Source organism: Periplaneta americana, chromosome 7 (assembly GCF_040183065.1).
Source record: "Periplaneta americana isolate PAMFEO1 chromosome 7, P.americana_PAMFEO1_priV1, whole genome shotgun sequence".
In the NCBI taxonomy this organism is placed as follows: Eukaryota; Metazoa; Arthropoda; class Insecta; order Blattodea; family Blattidae; genus Periplaneta; species Periplaneta americana.
The window spans coordinates 153,825,873-153,846,878 of record NC_091123.1 but is presented as its reverse complement, the minus strand read 5'-3'; the positions used below and the strand labels follow the sequence as shown (position 1 = coordinate 153,846,878).

Genomic DNA, 21,006 nt, shown 5'->3' with positions numbered 1-21,006 from the left:
AAAGGAACAAGGACCACTTTAACAAACATCAGGCCTAAAGGGGTTAAGCAAGGCATACTGGAGAGGTAATAACAATTTTACCATAACCATTTAATTATTTTTAAAAAAATATGAATGGCTATAATGAAATAATTGTAATAACAAATCCGGGAGGTCAGAGAAGACGAGGTCGACCGCACTTGCGGTGGATTGATGGAGTGGAAGAGGATGCCAGAAAGTTGGGGTGCAAGAATTGGAAGGCTGCTACACAAGATAGAGACGGATGGCGACAATTACTAAGGGAGGCCCAGGCCCACCAAGGGCTGCAGCGCCAATAATGATGATGATGATGATGATGATAATGAAATAATATTGAAATGAGACGAGAAACCGAAATATCTGTAGAAAATCTTGCCACGGATACTTCTTTCACAATGAGATAAATAGCAGGAGAGACCTGACAGGTGAATTCCAAGCACTCGTAGATGACCTGATTACAGCCTCTCAAATTTAACGCCAGAGTTAAAAGCAACTCACAGGTAATAAATAATTCGCGAAATCGCGACGAATTTATTGTTTTGCTACTGCGCACTTTCATCCTGAAGAAAACTAATTGCTTACTAGTTTTCTTATTAGCATATCAAAGGAGAAGCGAAAGACAAATTCAATCAATCAAAAAGATTACAATCACTCACGCTGGCCTACCGAATAAGTACATGCCGTATAACCACTGTAATTCGCACCAGACGGTTTTCTGATCGACTACAAATTACAAAAAGCTGCGTTTCCCATCGACTTGCCGCGCAGCCATAAGCTTCGCAGACCAGAATACAAATTTCTACGGCCAGATGCTCGTGTGGAGGCTTCCCCTCTCACCCCATCGACATAGTAAGAATTCCTGATAGTAGAAATGGCAGCGAGTTCAGTGACATAGAAACTCTTCGGAGACCTGCCGGCTGCTACTGTGCGACGCAGCATCTCTTCGCGCAGTGGTCAAGCGCGCGCCAAGGCCGCTGTACCGTCTCTGTATCTGCTTCCTATCACGCCGCACCATAAAAGGAAGTTGTCTTCAAGAGCGGCGCTGTGGTACCCGGCGCGCGCTTCCCCTTTTAAGGCAGCCCTCGAAGCAGCCCTGCCCAAACCGGGAAGGAAACGAGCGGCCGGCATGCTGGAGGAGAGAGAGAAAGAGATGGATCTCTCTCTCGCTCTCTTTCTGTCTCTCTCGAATGTGTAGTCTCCGGTGACTCATACAAGTCAGTCAGAAATCTGCCTCTCTCACAAGCACACACATGGTCAGTACTGCCGACGGAAGGAAGAAGAAGCGCGTGCTGAGATGTCCATAACATCGCATTTCCCGTCAGGTCGGGTATTGTTGTTATGACTCCTACACGGTGGCGGAAGGGTGGGGGTGACACTGCAGCGACACGAGGAAGAAAGAGCTGGCTCTGCAATCAGTGAGAGAGTGGACATGCTGAGGGACGGAGACACGGGCGAAACGCCACACCGCGACCGTAAGTACACTACGCAATTTAATTGTACGAATTGACACTTGCTAGGTTTGGTCGAAAATCGACACTACCACGTGGTGTGAATATAGCGGAGCGGCGGAAAATCATAATTCTGCCGCTGTTGCTCTATTAAATTACCGCTAAAGTGTGCAATACCGATGTAAGGCAGGTAATAACATTCTACATGAAGGCACTCCCTGTAACAAGAATGATTTATGGCGATTGAGACAGTATTAAGATTTGAAAATTCCTTACAAGGGCCAGCTCGTTAACTACCGACTGGAGATGCTTTCTTGTCCAGTAATAAACTAACCTATCCTCCTGCTTACACAATAAATAACATTAGACTGTGGACACGAATTTAAATTATTGCAATAGACAGTGTCTGGTCATCTGAATGTGACAATTCTGTGTGGAGATGCCGACCACAGTAGTGACCGGGAGAAGTGGGAGGACAATTTATGGCAGCTTCGCTTTTTTAAAGAAGCAAAAACAAGTGTTCCAGTCGTACAATCATCCCCGAAAACAGTCAATATATATGTAATTTTTATTATGAACGTTTATCACTCATGATGTAGTGCTGTGATTATTAAATGCTATTATTTGTTTTATTTAATGATTTTTTAAAATTCTTTTGTTGTTCGTAAATGGTGACATTTATTGACTTAATTTTTTCGGTAAGCTTTTCTCTCTTGATAGTTATTTAATTTACTGACCCGTGTTTTATTTCGTGCTTTGATATTAACGATGAAATTACTTGTTTTAACCAGTCAAGTTACAAAAATGAAGGAACTGCAAAGTAACTGATAAAACAAGTGAGAAATTTTTTATTGAACCGTTGTATATTACTACTTGGGATAATGCCCAAAGCATGATCATTATTATTATTATTATTATTATTATTATTATTATTATTATTATTATTATTATTAGTTTCCCCCCCCCCAAGTCCACTAACTTTTTGCACGTCTGTCCGCACCTTGCTCTCTACGAGACAAAGGTTCGAGATGACCTGCTATTTTATTGTAAATTACAATTGAGGGCAAGAAAAATAATCTTCCATTTTAAAATGAGTTCCGTCGTAGTAGTAATTATTTAGAATTGATTTGGTATGAGACAGCCGAGATTATATTCAATTTTAATAACGACATTTGCAAATTGTGAATAGAAACACCTGATATACAGAAATAAAATACCATCTGTTTCATTTGAAGGTGCGACGGTACGTTCTGACCTCCGTATACGTTCAACAACCCCAAAGAATCGTGCTGGATGGCGGCAACACACAAGCTCGGACAACAGATGAGCGACAAAATCGACACACGAAGATCAGGAAGGATGCGGAGGCGGCGGCAATCAAGGCAGGACGACCACTTCAGCAATGACAAACGTATTGGGTAAGTCACGGGCAATTAAAAATACTTCAATCTCTCGGATTATGGGTAAAATGTAAACAGGTGTTAGGGGCGACTGGATCAGGGGAAAGGTGAGGGGGGAGGCGCAGTAATTGGTCCCTCGCTCTGCCCACCCCCGCCGGCTATAGGGCCGTGCTGTTATGGCCGACACACTAACAGAAATAAAAGAAGAAAAAAGCCCATAAAAGCTGACTTGCTGCTAAGGAGATGAACACACGAGCGAAGAGATGGAAGGGGTAAAGGAGAGGGGGGAAGGGAAAGGAGGAGTAGAGAAGAAGAGGAAGTACTATGGTGATTCATACAAAACCGAGATGGAGGGGGAGAATACCTAATTATCCGCGGTTACATAATATGGGCCGAGAGCTGCACGTTGCAGATTGATGAGATCGTGTGCGATAGAGGGAGATATCAGTTTATAAATGGCCCAAAGTAACATATTGGTCCTGTAGCCATCGTATAGCGAGCGATAAACCAGATTTGTTGAGTACTACAAAAACATCACGTTGAAAACTACCGACAACCTAAATGCAATGTCCGTAAAAATATTCACTTTTAAAATTATTGCCTGAACAAAACAAAAAATGACTGCGTATTATTATTATTATTATTATTATTATTATTATTATTATTATTATTAATGCAATGTCCGTAAAAATATTCACTTTTAAAATTATTGCCTAAACAAAACAAAAAAATACTGCGTATTATTATTATTATTATTATTATTATTATTAATGCAATGTCCGTAAAATATTCATTTTTTTTAATTATTGCTTAAACAAAACAAAAATGACTGCGTATTATTATTATTATTATTATTATTATTATTATTATTATTATTATTATTAATACAATGTGCGTAAAAATATTCATTTTTTAAATTATTGCCTAAACAAAACAAAAATGACTGCGTATTATTATTATTATTATTATTATTATTATTATTATTATTATTAATGCAATGTCCGTAAAAATATTCACATTTAAAATTATTGCCTAAACAAAACAAAAAATAACTGCGTATTATTATTATTATTATTATTATTATTAATACAATGTCCGTAAAAATATTCATTTTTTAAATTATTGCCTAAACAAAACAAAAATGACTGCTTATAATTATTATTATTATTATTATTATTATTATTATTAATGCAATGTCCGTAAAAATATTATTTTTTTAACTATTGCCTAAACAAAACAAAAATGACTGCGTATTATTATTATTATTATCATTATTATTATTATTATTATTATTATTATTATTATTATTATTAATGCAATGTCCGTAAAATATTAATTTTTTAAATTATTGCCTAAACAAAACAAAAATGACTGCGTATTATTATTATTATTATTATTATTATTATTATTATTATTATTAATGCAATGTCCGTAAAAATATTCATTTTTTTAATTATTGCCTAAACAAAACAAGAAATGACTGCGTATTATTATTATTATTATTATTATTATTATTATTATTATTATTATTATTATTATTATTATATTTACTCTCACTCTAACTTCACGGGTAACAATAAATAATTCTGGATTAACTTTTTTTTTACTGTAGTTGCTTGTTGACCGTGATCTATAAGCTTGTGCTTGGGGCAAGATTTTTTTGGAAATATTTTATGGGGCAAAATCGCGTGGCTTACCCCCTCCCTATTTCCTCTGAAATGAATTATTTTCTATACCGTAAACTGGGGTAAACTTGGCCATAAAATATTTTAATCATAATATCACTTGTACTGAAGATATTTTTAAAGTTAATTTATTTTTTTGTCCATTCCTTAAGTACTTTTAATTATTTTAAGTAACAAATAGGGCCCATATAATGGTTTATTTATTAATTTTTGTTTTATGATCAAGTTCATCTCACTTCACAGTACATATCCAGGTTCCACACTTTACTCGAGTATGAACTTCTTATCTTATTTACACGATATGTAATTCACATGCGTGTTCTGTTAATATGAGTAGGTGCGAACAAATGGACTCACAATTTTTAGATAAAGAAATTTTAATTGACAACATATTTTCCTTTTATTTACTATAATTAACAACCACTAATGTATAAAAAGGTAGAGCCTTGGTTTCATCTGAGTAGTCATTATTATTTCTATTAACTAGATCAGTTTTATTTCTTAAACGTTAAAAAAGTAAAATATTTTAATATTAAAATTACAGTTCTCACATATTTTCTTTATTAATAGGCCTACTATGAATTATTTTTATTTAATCTCAAACTCAAGGGGAGGCGTGCCCCCCTGTGCCCCTTAAAGACGTAACTGTCTGCAAGTTGTTTTGCTCACAATAATCGTCTCGAAGAATAGAACATCGCCTGTTCTGACGTAAACAGTAGTTCCGAGCAATTTTGTCGTCACAAACTTATTTAGAGGCCTAAATCATTAATCTTCAAAATTCTGAAATCATTTTCTTAACTTTACTGTCGCTATATATCTTAGTGAAAGTAGGCCTAAATGTCTTCTTTCTTTTGTATATTTTTCAAATACTTTCTCGATCTTTCTTCTTACACTATTATAAAATATTAAATCCCCCTGAGTCGGCCTGCTTTTATTTTGATAGCTTGTTTGGTTCCGGATTATAAATGTATTTCGTCGTTGTTCTGCAATAACTCCTATGTGACATATTTATCAATTTTCAGATTTTTGCTCCATTAAATAACTTAAATAATGATACAGCAAATGTTAAAAATCTCCTATATGTAATTGTATTTGTTTCTTTCGAAAATGTAAGAATTCACAATCTCCTATCTATGTACTACTGCCCTAGAATGAATGTGTTTTTTCTCCCTACTGAAAAATTTTTTATTTTGCACATAGGAGTTACTGCAGGAACAACGACGATTTAATGTATACCTATATTTCCCTTCACTGATATTAGGCCTACTGGGTCTTGATCGCTTCAAATATCTTTCTCAAAACGTCACGTTGAAAAATATTCAAATTATTTCAGTCAAATATTGCGAATCATCCTGTTTTAATTTTTTCAACTATATTTGGCCCAAATTATACATTATAAATAGCTATATTTAATGAAGACATTTCTCTCTACTGATAGAACTGGGTCTTGATCGCTTAAAATATGTTTCTGTACGCGATACGGAAGGTTGTGCTCAAACTGAAGGCGCTTACTAATCCTGAGCCAGTATAAGTCTGTGAAGTAATAGTAATTTATGCAAAAATTTAAGTATTGAGCAAAGATTACATGAACTTAATTTTGTGTTACACCAAAATTTGTTCGAACTGTGGACCACCACATTCAGTGCAGGCATTGCATAGTCAAAGAAAACTCTGGCGCACTTTCCCAAACATCCCAGAATCTCTTAAACCACATCAGGTACTCTATGTATCCTCGTAAAAGTGTTTCTGGGTCTTCCACCGGTGTCTCGGAAACAAAGCTTTTCATAAGTCTCCAAAAGAAGTAATAAGAAGCATGAAATCAGGGGACCGGGCTGGCTACTCAATCGGACATCCTCTTCCGATGCAGCGCCCGGGATATGAGAAATTTAGGAAGTCTCTTATAGCAAGGGTAAAGTGTGCGGATGCTCCGTCCTATCGCATCCGCGATAAATGGCAAGTTCTTTAAGATATTTGAAACAACTCGTTGCAAAAAATTGTTACAAATCGCCTTATTCAAATGTGGTGACAGGACGTAAGATGCAAAGTATGAGTACATACGCTCACGCAGGCGGCCCGGGTTCGAGTCCCGGCTAGGTCTGGGATTTTTCATTGAAAAATCCATAGTGACACTTGTGGCGGACGAAGTCGCATTTAGGAGTTTTCTCTGGGTTTCTCCCGTTTTTCCCATATTAAGCATCTACATCATTCCGTCACCATTTATCCATTTTGTCATTATTCCATAGTATTCCCTGATCGCCGGCTGGCGACGCACAGAGGGGACTGTCCGAGGGACAAGGTGGGTTGCCTGCTCGAAACCTAGTGCGCAGCGAACCTTAGTGTAGTAAGCCTATGTGGGTTTGGAAATGCGCCTAGCTTGAGGGTTAGCACAATATATTGTAACAGATCGCAGTGCTAGGCCATAGTGTCCCCCTCCCGTAAATTCCATTCCACTCTATTCCATGAGTACATACGCAGTGTAGGTTCCGACGGGTTTTGTACTGACTGAAGATTACTCTGGAGACCATAGGTTCCTATTCGAAAAAAGCTACATCTTGAACCGTCTATAAACCTCTTCAGTTGCAGCAGAAACTTTTGAACCAGCCGGTAGACGACCAGATGTGATATATAAAATTAAATTCAAGAAAATTAAATGGATTGGAGACGTGGCGAAGGCACCATCACACATTACTGAAGTGAAACCATTCGTGGAAGATAAACCAATGAGTATTCTACGACTAGGATACATTTTTATTTTCGAAAACTATCTCCGAACTAGCAAGTATAGATTATATTATCAGTCGCATTTAAGGAGTAATGGAGCGATTTTGTGCAACAGAAGAAGACCATCGTTATGGTCTAAAGGCAGACGTGTAAAACTCGCGGTTCTTGGCTCATATCTGTGCGGACCCAGCTTATTATGGGGATACAAGTGGAATGCGACCCGCGTTCTGTGTGTTCGTAAATTAAACGTGAAAATGGCGCGCAGCGTAGAGATTTTGACGTTACACGTTGGTTGATGACAAACAAGAGATATCAGATATCGGAAAGAAAACATTAATCTGCAAACAATATGTATTCCTGTATATAGGGCTTAAATATTATGACTATTTCTTTTCTCGTGCCCACGCGATCTTACACACAGGTTATCTGGCCCAGTTGGGATTTTGATTTTGACACGCCTGGTCAGAAGGTAATGAGTGAGCTTCGGTGTGGGTTCGAATCCACATTAGACTGATTACTCGGATTCCTTTCGAAGTTTCTCATGTAGTACGGCAAATGTCAGGCAATCTCATGACTAATTTTCGGGACACATCTCGCCAAATAGCATTGCGCTATCAGCAGTTTTATCGTCGTTAAATAAGAAATTTAAAAATTAATAAAAGCAGGAAAAGCCTTAGTGGATTTTAATACTAAAGGATAGCCAAGGTTTTTCTTACTAACTTTTCTAAATCGGTTATTTAATGATGCTGTAGACCCACCAGTTATGAGATTATGTAATGTCTATGGAATTTGTGATAGTGATATGATATTTGGCTGCTGACGATTCGCCTTGGGATTACCTGATATTGGCCTTACGGTTAGCAAAAGCCTAAAAAAAGAGCGAGAGGAAATTCACAGAATTCCAATGATTGCGTGGATACATCTTAGTTTTGTATTTCATCGTTATTGTAAGAGATATTGTGTTGCTAATTAGATAACGCTCGTCGCTTATTCACTTGCAAGAAACTCGACAGATGGCAGGACGCGTACGCTTTGGCATGTGTAGCATCTAGCGAACATCTCTTGAACTTCGTGTTACATTATAATTGTTAAGATTTTCTCATGAAATGTATCGCGAACAAAATACATATTCCCTTAAAAAAAAAAAAAAAGCCAAACGGTAAAGCGGTATCCGAACCAAGTCTGAACGCACTCTCAGATCAGTAGCAAAACGCGCTACCATCCGAGCTACGTCAATGGCCGTTAATAACTTATCCTTAAATCCATGTGGATGGGTAATCCGTCCCACTGTCGCCACACATTCGTGATCCTATCGGAGTACCATTTATTTCGTCTAGTTCCTTTTAAAAATTATTGGGGCCATATTCATAGACATTCTTAGCGCGGGCTTCCGGTGGATGATCAGCGAACTAACGTTTTTCGTATTCACAAACCAGTGTTAGCGATATGATATGAATCCTGTACAAGTAACCAGTCAATAGCCGGGGCTAGTTTAGCATGCTCGTAGCGCGGGCTAGCGAAATGTCTATGCATAGCACCCTTTAAGACCAATCCCGTATTAGAATTCGTTCAGTTTAAACCAATCACGTTCATCTATCACTGTAACAATGTCGAAATAATCTTCTCGAACCTGATTGGCAAATATCTGCATATTGTCGCATCTGATTCGCTATTGCTCCTGGTTAGTACAAAGAATATCTAGAAGACAGTAACAGCTCATCCTCACTGAAACCGTATGTACAAATTAACGAGGAAAACTATAAGCCTTACAAACAAACTACGAAAAACAACCAACATCATACTCATCATCAAATAATTTTACTTTTAAAAATGCCAATTCTACAGTTGTACTTTCAATTAGAAGACGTGTGGATTAAGATCCATATTATAAAGTTTCAAACTTTCATACGAATTTTTAGGCTTTCGCGGTGATTGATTAGAATTAGGTTTTTATTTAGAATGAACGAAGTTCAAATGACAACCTTCATTGTTTGGAGAACATAATTAACTGACAAGTCAATATAAACAAGTAATTATACCAAGAACCTTAATTTGATTGTCAATCTCACAATTTGTGAGCAACATGTGAAAATAAGTAGAGGCTACGACAGTACTTTCGCCCTTTCAGGCATCATTAGGTAGCGTATGAAACATATATAGGCCTATGTACGATCATCATAATTAACTCTGTTAAAAATCATACTAAAGTCTAAGGCTGGTATTCATAGTCGACACTTTCGATTAAAGTGTCCTTTGGAAGACGCAAAGTATCAACTTTCCGTTGCACAGTCGACACTTTGGTGCAAAGGAACACTTTGGATGAAAGTGTACTTCCGACCACACTTTGAGCCGAAAAGTGTCACTTTGTAGAAAAATGGCGGACGTCTTGGAAGTTGTCGAATTATTTATTAGAACATGCTGAAGAGGTGGCACAATTATTGGACAATGTACGAAAGCGCTACATTAGGGATATGCCCAAAGACAATCCCGTGGAATTTTATAATGCTATAGAATTAAAAAAACGGTTCCAATTTGATAAAGAAACTTATTGAGATTGCTCATCTTTTCGATGGCCGGTTGACAAAAACTAATAATAGAGGTTTGTCAGTGCCTCCAATAATACAGTTATTGACTGCATTAAAATTCTATGCTACAGATGTGTACCATAGAATACCATAGAATATTATAGTTCAGGTATTTCTGTTGTAACATTCGTATATTTATAACCTCAATTCGATGAAGTGATATGTAAGTAGATATGCCTATATATATAACCTATTTTTTATTACTGAAACGAATTTTTTAACTTAAATAATATTTAACTTCAATCTAATGTAGGCGTAACTATCTTAAAAATTAGCATTGAGAGACCTCATGTGCCTGCTTTCTAATTCCATAATTATATTGGGTTTAAAATGATTTTGATTTTTGTTGACTACCTGTATTTTGAGATAAGATTTTTCTTGATTTTGATATAATCATTACTGTTTTGATAATATATATTTTTATGCCGGTAAGAAATACATCTGATATGGCTGCTTCTGCTGAGATATTGTCTCTAGTTCATGTGCAGTCATAACCTCACCATGAAAAGAGATCTCGTACCATTAGGCCTAGGCCTATTTTGTTTTGCATTGTAGAAGAACTTGGCATTCAAAATATTCCTGAAGAGCAAGCAATAATGGACAGGAGAGAGAGAAAGAAGTAATAATAATAGCAGTAGTAATGTGTTTATTTCATTCTTATGACTTCCATTCACTATTCACGAAAAAGACAAAAATGAAAATAGAGGGAATAAAACGATATACCAATGAAGCAGATATATATATATATATATATATATATATATATATATATATATACGTCTATGAATAGCGCTAATATGAAAGAGCCACTTTCGTCAAAAGTGTCACTTTGCAAAGTGGTGATATAAAGTGCCGACTATGAATACCAGCCTAAGAAATAAGGTAATTAGAAGGAACATCTTTAAAAAGACATGAAAACCTTGGAACAATAATAATGAAACATCTAAAATTGTGACCAAATACCAATATTTGTGTGTGGTGGTTACAGATTAAAAGTTAACAAATGAGAATTAAAAAACTATTAAATATTTAAAATAATGAATGACTACACATGTAAAATTGACGACTACTATTTATACACTAATACCAACAGATTGAATATTAAGATTGTGCAGCACTAACTCACCGGAAGAAATGCTTAAATACAAATGTTACGCTGCATTACTGTACATCGTATCTTCGATTAGGCCAATAAAATGGGTACGGTCGTTGAAGTGCGGTGGAAACGTATTCTCCAACGAATGAAATGAAAAAAAAAAAGTGACTGATAAAATTACAGTCAAATGAAGACTCATTGTGTATTGTCGGACCATCGGATCTGTGCCCCCGTAAGATATGCGAACTGAACCCTAATTCCTTCTCAGCCTCGGTAATTCATTTCTCTCCCTGCATTCCTATCTCTCTCTTTTCTAGCTCTCTCCCTTTCTGTCCCCCACTACTCACAATTTTGAGCCTTCTTGCGGGACAGTTTATTTGTACTTGCAGTCCAGTGTTGTCAACTCAACATGAACACTGTAGCACGGAGTGACGAAAGAAATATTATTAAGCAAGTACGTAATAGCATTTTGCGATGAAAAGAAAGAAACAAGTCAATATCTGTTTCCTATAAATCAGGCAACCAAAAGAGCAGCTGCGATTACAGGTGGGGATTATTTTATTTCAATTGATTACGTATTAAAATTACTTAACTAATACTAATAATACAACATTTTATGTAATTTATATAGGCAGGTCAGAGCGGCTAATAAAGAAAATCAGGTGAGAGGGAGTCTGTGCAGGAGATGAAAAGCTAGAATCACCAGGGAAGAACAGACTAAGGGAACCTTTAATTCTTGTAGATGATATGAACCGATGTATTTTAAGAAGAAAGATACAAGAATTTTATATCGTGTAGAATGAAGTTCCGACATTGAAGAAATTACTGAAGGTTGCGAGAGACAATATTTTCCAAGGTTGGAGAGAAACGCTGCGGAAAGTGATTCGAGACATGGTATTTAGTTTTAAAAAATGTAGAAATACAAGATATATTTTGATTGAAAGAAATGATATTGTAGCATGGAGGACCAGTTATTTATGATACCGTTTGACGGAAGTTTGGCAACATCCCTATTCGGCAAGGTTCATGGCCTGCTGTTTAACGTGGTGGGAGGAAAGCGGGTGGAATGGAGTGAGTACAGGCGTTAACTTTTTCAAGAACGACGACAGCCCTGAAGGGGAACAGATCCGATGGTCCGACAATAACTTCCATTGTGTTTTGATCACTTTCAGTTTAATAAAATTGAATACTTCACATCATTCCCCTGTTCACTTATTCATCTGTAGTTGAGATTTTAACACTAGACGGCAAGCAGTAGGCCTACTAAAGTATATAGAAGGCCGTTCCAACGTACGAAGTTGGATATGAAATAGGCCTAAATTAAATTGAATAAAATATTTATTTTTATTTCATTAATACAGTTTACTGAATATTCTATTCACGGAATAATCTTAGTAAATATCACTTGTGAATTCAACTTTTCAGATAATTTCCCTCGCGCTTGTGAAATTATCGACAAGATGAAACTCACACTTGTTGTATTACTTATAACAGGGAATGGGCGAGAACTGAAGTGACAGCAAGGGAAACGCCCCGTCACTATGCCGTCTGAGGATTACACGCAGTAGTAACTGTACCGAAAACTTCGAAAATCATTACTTCATTGAAAAAGAGAGGGAAATTAGAGTTCACCTTCCCGTAGTACCACAGTCTACTATATACAGTCACGAAGCTTGGGGTGATTTTTTGCCAACGAGTTGCATTTCTCGCGATAGTTGCTAGCCGCTTGGAGCGCTGTGAGTACTAGGAACAATAGACTGCGTCACTGCCATCGTGATCTAATACAGGCCGTAAGGCAGGCCATGTGACTCGCTTAACCCGATCACGAAGGGCGGCGTTTCAACCATATAAATTAATTGGAATGCATAAGGAGTAACATATATTTCTCTAAAATGTAGTGTAATTGCATTAATAAAATTTAAAACAATGATTAGGGGACACTTCAGACATAATTCCTTGCGAGTTAATGTGTAATATTATTTTGGTGTGAAAATTACGTTGTTCGTGTGTGTGATACCTGCCTTTATTTCGATTAAATATTGCGAAATTCTTGTACATTCATTTATGCACGATTCAATAATTTTCAGTTGCACCGCACGAATATTTAGATATGTTGAAATTATAGGTTATGTTTACTGTACCAGTTGCCCCCTTCTGTCTAATTTTAGTGGTCTCCAATACCCTGCCACTACAAATGTATGTTATAGGTTATGTTTACTATACTTACTTAGGGGAGAGTCGGGTAGTATCGGACAGTGCGTTTCTTTCATCTACCACCATATGGTAGTACCTGAATGACATGGTTACGTTTCTCTATGCGACATCACAGAAACGTAACCATGTTAATCAGGTACTATCATCGTGTGGTAGATGAAATAAACTCACTGTCCGATATTACCCGATGTCCGATACTACCCGACTCTCCCCTACTTACTGGCTTTTAAGGAACCCGGAGGTTCATTGCCGCCCTCACGTAAGTCCGCCATTGATCCCTATCCTGAGCAAGATTAATCCAGTCTCTATATTTAACTTATATTCCTATATTCGCAATTATACATTATAATTAAACATAATGTCATGTATGACACCCGTCACATTCTATTTGTCTGTATTTTAATACTACAATTGAGTACTCTATTTACGTACTACCTAAGAGACGAAGTTACACAATTGTACGTACACTAATTTCATTGGAGTGGTATAATACAATAATTTGAATAATAATATGGGACAAGGAGACGTTTGTAGTACTATAAATTGTAAGAAAAATAGGTTAGAGCTATCCTTCTTCCGAAAGATCCAGGAAGTTGAGTTTATAGAATATAATATATATTTTTTTTATGAAAATAATATATAAACCTTATGTATTTCATATTTGAATAATGGAAGGAAGGTGCTAACTTTTTCAAAAGAACACGATATCGAAAGTACAATACATTTTATCGTTTGCTAGGGAAAGAGTCTGTGATGAGGCGATAGTAGCGATCCTGGTGGTGAGCAACTATCTATGGATGCATATTTCAACTGTTTACGTTTGCATATTTAGTAAGTATTAAGCTTCGTGACTGTATATAGTAGACTGTGGTAGTACCTTGAATCCTAGATCGTATATACCTAGATTGCTCGGCGTTATAGGCTTTTACGGTAACAACTTTTGTCAGGTTTACTATGCTGCCATCTAGTTGTTACATAACGAGTCACGTCATAACTCACATTTGAATTGCATTAACGACTGTACTGCCATCTCGTGTTAGTTTACGACGGATGGGTGGCGATCCTGGCGGTTGTTCTCTTCAAATTGCAATCGATTTTGAAATAGGAATGAGCAATCTATATGTGATCTGGGCTTGAATGCTTGAGACCTGTCACGCAGATGGTCAGTGTTAGAGTTGCGGTCTGATCCACTGTGATACTTGTGGCGCACAAGGACGCAGTTAGGGTTTTCCGTTTCCCCATGTTAGGCATCATCATTCCGTCAAGATCTCCAGATCATTACTATTCCATAGCATTCCCCGATCGCTGGTGAAGCGCGCGGAAGGCTAGGTTCGAGCACTTGTAGGGTTGCTTGCTCGCAACCCAATACACAGCGAACCTTAGAGCAGTCAGTTGGTATGAATTGGGAATGCGCTCGCTGGGGGAATAGTACAGTACATCAGGGATGGTACAGTGGAAGCTCTTACGTTTGACAGAAATCAAGTTCGACACCCTATAGTTCGACTGCTTACGTAGGAGAATTAGACACGCCTCTATACGGGCACTAAGAAATGGGTTTGCCATTTGAATGGGAATTGGTTCTCTGTCTTGTAGCGATACTTTTGTTAAAGGAAAACAGAATATTTTATTGATTAGGACATCCATATTTAATCACTGATTTTAAATTAATGAACTTTTCTTTTTCTATTTGTGAGACGGAACTGTCGAAACCCACTGTGGTACTAGAAGCGCATACACAAGTCTCGGGGCGGGCAGGAAATGCAAGTACAGTACTGTATTCGTTGATGGATAACCAATAAGAATTTGTATTCATTTCACCTGCCACACCCTCTTCCCTTATTGGACAGAACTTTCAATTCTGTTCTGTCGAACTTAGGAGAGTCCACAGTATTCGTGCTGGGTTATATGATAACCACAATATCAAAATAAAATAAAATTAATTTACTTCGCAGTTGCAACTTCTGCAGTTACTCACTTTTGTCCTTTGTTTAGCATTTCGATTATTATTATTATTATTATTATTATTATTATTATTATTATTATTATTATTATTATTATTATTATTATGATGATCGCTCTATGAGGTGGTCCTGGCTTTAATTGAACGAGATGAGTGCGCTTGTATATGAAATATACGAATTCAATAGCCGAGTTTTTAGGGCAGAGAAAGTGTCAACAATGCAAGCTACTTTCTTCAACGCCGTTCTTAAATATATTTCTAACAACTTTTTAACCTTCCTCAATTTCATTTCACTAACTCATATCGTAATCAGTGATTTTTATTTTCATACCGGTACTTCTTACATAAAACATTTTAAATTCAAAATGTAGAAAAAAAAAATTACGCATCCATTCACCTTACTTACATTTAACTCTGTTTTCCCAAATGAAAATAGATAAAAGGTAGTGAAACAAACCGGCGAAGCGCCTCTCGTCCCTGGTCTGCAAATAAACAACCCGTCTCGTCCCCGGCTGAAATATGTTTCGTTAATGCAGGAACCCGTCTCGTCCCCGGCTTAATATATTTCCAATTTCAATTCTCATGCACCGACTATTGGCAACCTTGCGAAAGATGGCGATGTGTGGTTGTTAGTGTAACGGCAATTCTGCATTTCTGTATTGCCTGTATCAGTACCTACTCAACACATGTCTCAACTGAGTGAAATCTTGAGTCAGCGGGGTAAAACAATTCTCGTGGTAAATAATTATAATTTAATATGTACAGGCTATTGGCTTCAGGGGAGACAAATACCTATGTTAAGTGTAACAGCATAAATGATCAAACATCCGCTTCATATCCGCAAAAAGTTGGATTTACCAGAAAAGTATCTGGTCAAATATAAGAATAGGTAATACTCACGCCTTCAATTTGTACGGATAATATCGCATAATTACAGTTAAAATGAGACCTTGTTTACTTTTAAGCATGTGAATTATTTATTTTTAAGTAATTTCATTATTTGATGGTATTTTTTTATATAAAATTGAAACTATTTTACTCATGGAAAACAAGATTTTTGATCACGCAAACCTGCAAAATGGTTGCGCAGTCCCAAGTCTGCACAAAGTCGGAGGGAATATTTTGTTTTCACCTGGTTTCACCTCCTCTTACACACCCAAGACGAGTTGGGCTATAGGATTACTGTGCCCAGAATTAGGTGGGGACGAGTTGGACTATTGCATTAACGCACTGAAAATTACGTCGGGACGAGACGGGCTGTGTCCAAACAAACGCATCCAATTAGATCTGCCTAAACACTTTCTTTTAGTCGCAGAGGATTATGTCTGTTTCCAAGCATATAAGGGTGGTAAAATCCTTCAGCGAATAGTTCGCCCTTAAAATATAGCTACGATAAATCTGAATATATGATACCAGTTCTAAACATATCAATATCTTCGTTTATGGATTTTAAATATATCGTACGAAACAGGAATGTTCAACTCCCAACCCATATTTCTCGGGATCTTCCTTAAATTTAATTTTTAACAGTTTCCTGGCTCCCTTATCTCTCTTCACGTCGAGCATTTTTCTACACTATTTTTGCATAATGTAAAAAACGTAACTTCAAATATTTAATTTCTTCAATGAAGGTTTTTATATAGGCTAATGAATACTGTTCTAAACCGAACAGTTTCTGTGGACGATATTACCAGAAATGGGTTTCAGAGCTCACCTATCTAATCAAATAAAATCAGAATAGGAGAGCGACATATCAAATCAAATCAAAAAAGAAGCGCGACACATGTAATCAAATCAGAACAGGAGCGCGACACATCTAATCAGAAAAGGAGCGTGACATAGCTAATCAAATCAGAACAGGAGGCGACACATCTAATCAGAAAAGGAGCGTGGCACACCTAATCAAATCAGAACAAGAGCGCGACACATCTAATCAGAAAAGGAGCGTGACATACCTAATCAAATCAGAACAAGAGCGCGACACATCTAATCAGAAAAGGAGCGTGACATACCTAATCAAATCAGAACAGGAGGCGACACATCTAATCAGAAAAGGAGCGTGGCACACCTAATCAAATCAGAACAAGAGCGCGACACATCTAATCAGAAAAGGAGCGTGACATACCTAATCAAATCAGAACAGGAGGCGACACATCTAATCAGAAAAGGAGCGTGGCACACCTAATCAAATCAGAACAAGAGCGCGACACATCTAATCAGAAAAGGAGCGTGACATACCTAATCAAATCAGAACAGGAGGCGACACATCTAATCAGAAAAGGAGCGTGGCACACCTAATCAAATCAGAACAAGAGCGCGACACATCTAATCAGAAATGGAGCGTGACATACCTAATGAAATCAGAACAAGAGCGCGACACATCTAATCAAATCAAAACAGGAGCGCGACACATCTAATCAAATCAAAACAGGAGCGCGACACATCTAATCAAATCAAAACAGGAGCGCGACACATCTAATCAAATCAAAACAGGAGCGCGACACATCTAATCAAATCAAAACAGGAGCGCGACACATGAAATCAAATCAGAACAGGAGCGCGACATATCTAATAAGTTATAGCTATAAATTGCTGGAAACTTCAAATACTCACGTAGGAAATTATTTACAATTAAAAAAAAATAAAAACTAATAAGTGAGAAAAAATGTCTCAAAATATTTTTAATTTAACCTTGTATGTCAAAGTGTAGAATGAATTTGTTTTTTGTTAAATTATACTGAATAATTAGTCAATTTCTATGTGAATTTTTTTCGATTTTTCAGTCTCCCGCATTTTCTTATATGTTGTTTGACCGGTACGGGGTCTCGCAATGTACTGTTCCAAGATAATTCTATTTCGATTAACTAATGCCGAGTATCTCTCTCTCAAAACTTCATGAACTCGTTCTAGTTGTTGAAAATCCATTTGGAACAAACTTCCAGTGAATCACACTTTCAAAATTCCACCAGACACAAAACATTATTTTGGAGCCGAAGCGATTTTGTTTAATGACGACTTTGGCAGACTGAGGGAGATCGAGCCACTGTCTTGAGGTATCAGGATTGCGGTAATATTCCCATTTTTCATCACATATGACAGTTCTCCTGATAAATCTATAATCCATGGAATTAACGGTAAGCTAACGACAGATATCCACTCTGCGTTGAGCCTGTTCAGGCGTCAATTCATGAAGTACAGATCTACAACTTTCGTATATTTTCTAAGCGTCTTAGTATGGCGATATGTTGTATCTTTAGCAGCACCAAATTCTTCTGACAACCTACGGAGTACTTTTCGCTGGATTTTCTTCCAAAACTCTGCGTGCGTTCTCAATATTCCATACCCATACCTTAGGTCTTCCAGATATTGTGAATATTTAATGTCTCCTTTTTCATTATTCAAACGTTGAAACTATCGTTGTGCTACACGCTCACTAACGACATCTTTAGCTTTGACTTCATATATTTTTTTCGAGCCGGGGCACCAGCTTTGCATATAATCTTGTTTCCAATAGTGCTTTAGAAGGATTCTAATCTCAAAAACTTTTAACACCTCCATTTTATAATCTTTCTATTAATAACTGGCTACTGCCACATGCTCCAAACACGTAATAAAAACAATAGCGTCCTGTAAATTGCTTGCCCAACTAAAGGAAATCATTGAAATCTTATAGGCCTAAAAGACTGAACTTGAAAGACCGACATAATTTATGAGACTATCTAATATTAGTAGACACGGACTCATGGCTGGATCTGAGCTGTTCGAGTACCTAAGTAAATATAGCTTTATCCTCCGTAATGTGATCGTCCTGAGCGAGGTTTGTCTTCAAAGTTTATGTTTCCATAATTGATTCTCCTGAACCAGTTTGATCCCGCCTTAGTACTGACCGCCTCTTCATTTTATACTTCACATAAATTCTTCAGCTGCTGACTTCGTACTAGTACCTATTTCTTTTTTCAAAATAAACGCATTATAGCTTACATTACGGTTTAGTTAGGCCTATAGACACTCGTCGCTACACTATACACCATGTTCCGCTTAGAGCGATCGAGAAATAAGTGCTCACCATTTAAAATCAGATGAAGATATTGTTTTGATCTACATCTCACAAGATGCAGAAACTGTCCAAGTTTATGCAACAATGGTTTAAAAACAGCTACAAGTTCATGCGCATGCGCACCAATATTTAATGCGGAAGCAAGCCTGCCGGCATTCAATAGAGAATTCCCTCATTGGAACATTTTCTTCATCGAGGCGACAGTCACAGGGAATATGATATGATATGATATTTATTTGTCAGTCAACTTTACAATTCACAGTTATGGTGGACCTTCACATTTCTGTTTTTCGATCCACCATCCCTTTAATACATACAACTCTTTTCTATTAATGTATTCTTTGCCGAGAATTTCTTGATTACTTTCTAATGTTCTGTTAAGACTGAATTGCTATATGTCCTTCCCCCTCTATCCTCTTCTATTCTCTCCCTCCTACCTAGACTGTCTCCCTTCCATCTCTCGCTCGCCTATTAAATATTGCATATTCCTTCCTTAATAATTTGCGTTATTTATTTATTTTCTTCTCTACCCTCAAATCCTACCTACTCTTAATCATTGTTTTCCAGCTATTTTCTCCTACATTACTTGCTGACTTTTTCGTTTCCTCTATTTTACAACACTTACATCTCTTTTTCTCCTATCCTCTGTTTATTTACGTATTGATCCCTTTCTCTTCGCTTCACTCCTAAATTTCCTATTTTATTGTCTCTTTCCATAAATTTATTTCTATAATACTCCTACAGTTATAGTACTCCTCATACTACTTTCAACCCATAACATTGAAAAACATCAAATATCTAATTCACTTAATTACACTTGCAATTTTTCTCTCATTCCACTTCACATTTGTTCAGATTTTTTTTTTTTTTTTTTTCACTTTTAATTCTCTTGTGTTCATTGTTTGATAGTCTATCTTATTACACTCTTACACTATCTTCTTACACTTACACTTCTTTCTCTGTTCCTTTTCTTACACTTTTGCCACCCCTAACTTTCTTGCACTCACTTTTTAGCACTCTTTTTCTTCGCTAATAACCTCTCCAAACCCCTATCTATTCTGTCCTCACAATCACTAATATCTGGTCGTCGCTTCATTCCTTCACTCGTTCTTATCATGTCTTCTCTTGCATTTCCTCCATTAGTCTTGTCTATGCTCCTGACCTCAGACACTTCCAGCTGTTTCCCTAATCCTTCGTCCGCAATATTTAGTCACAGGGAATATGTATCTGGACATGTTGCAGAACTTTTATTGTTGACCAACTTCCCATAGATCGATTTTTCAGCAATATGGGGCTCCATTCCATTACTATGGAGCAGTGCGTGATTTCTTGGATGCAAAATTTCCCGATAGGTTGATCGTAAGAGGAGGACTCTTTGCCTGGTCACCTAGGTCACCCGACTTGATCCCCATTAACATTTTTGTGGAGGTTTGTGAAGGGTGTTGTGTACCAATGTGGTAGAGTTGACACTTTAGAAGAGCTGAGGCCACGCATTACAAATGCAGCTGGGCTAGTCACTCCACAAATGTCACAGAATATTTGCAAGGGGTTGAGTACCGTTTAGATGTCTGCAGAATAACTCGAGGCGCATGCATCGAGTTGAAATGACTATTCCTCGAAATTCGGAGAGTTCTTACATCAAGTTATGCAAAAAGTTATGTTAAAAACCATTATTTAAATTAGGGCTTATTTCTCGATCCCTTTAAGTGGAACACGGTGTGAAGCTAGGTCTAATAGATATTATGGACAGTATGTCACAAATAATTTATATTATATGCACTTACATAGGCCTACTCATGAAACAAGCTTATAACGTACGAGC

At 37.0% G+C, this 21,006-nt stretch overlaps 1 protein-coding gene and 1 long non-coding RNA gene across 4 annotated transcripts in view; one reads left to right on the top strand and one right to left on the bottom strand.

The window, feature by feature from the left end:
- Window positions 1-21,006, bottom strand: part of bs (serum response factor blistered) — a 423,352-nt gene that overhangs the window by 148,043 nt on the left and 254,303 nt on the right. The window lies entirely within an intron of this gene.
- Window positions 931-21,006, top strand: part of LOC138703621 (uncharacterized) — a 90,199-nt gene continuing 70,123 nt past the window's right edge. Inside the window, exons 1-2 of the long non-coding RNA XR_011333217.1 lie at window positions 931-1,490; window positions 2,702-2,884. This is a non-coding gene — a long non-coding RNA (uncharacterized lncRNA). The remainder of the gene's footprint in view (window positions 1,491-2,701; window positions 2,885-21,006) is intronic.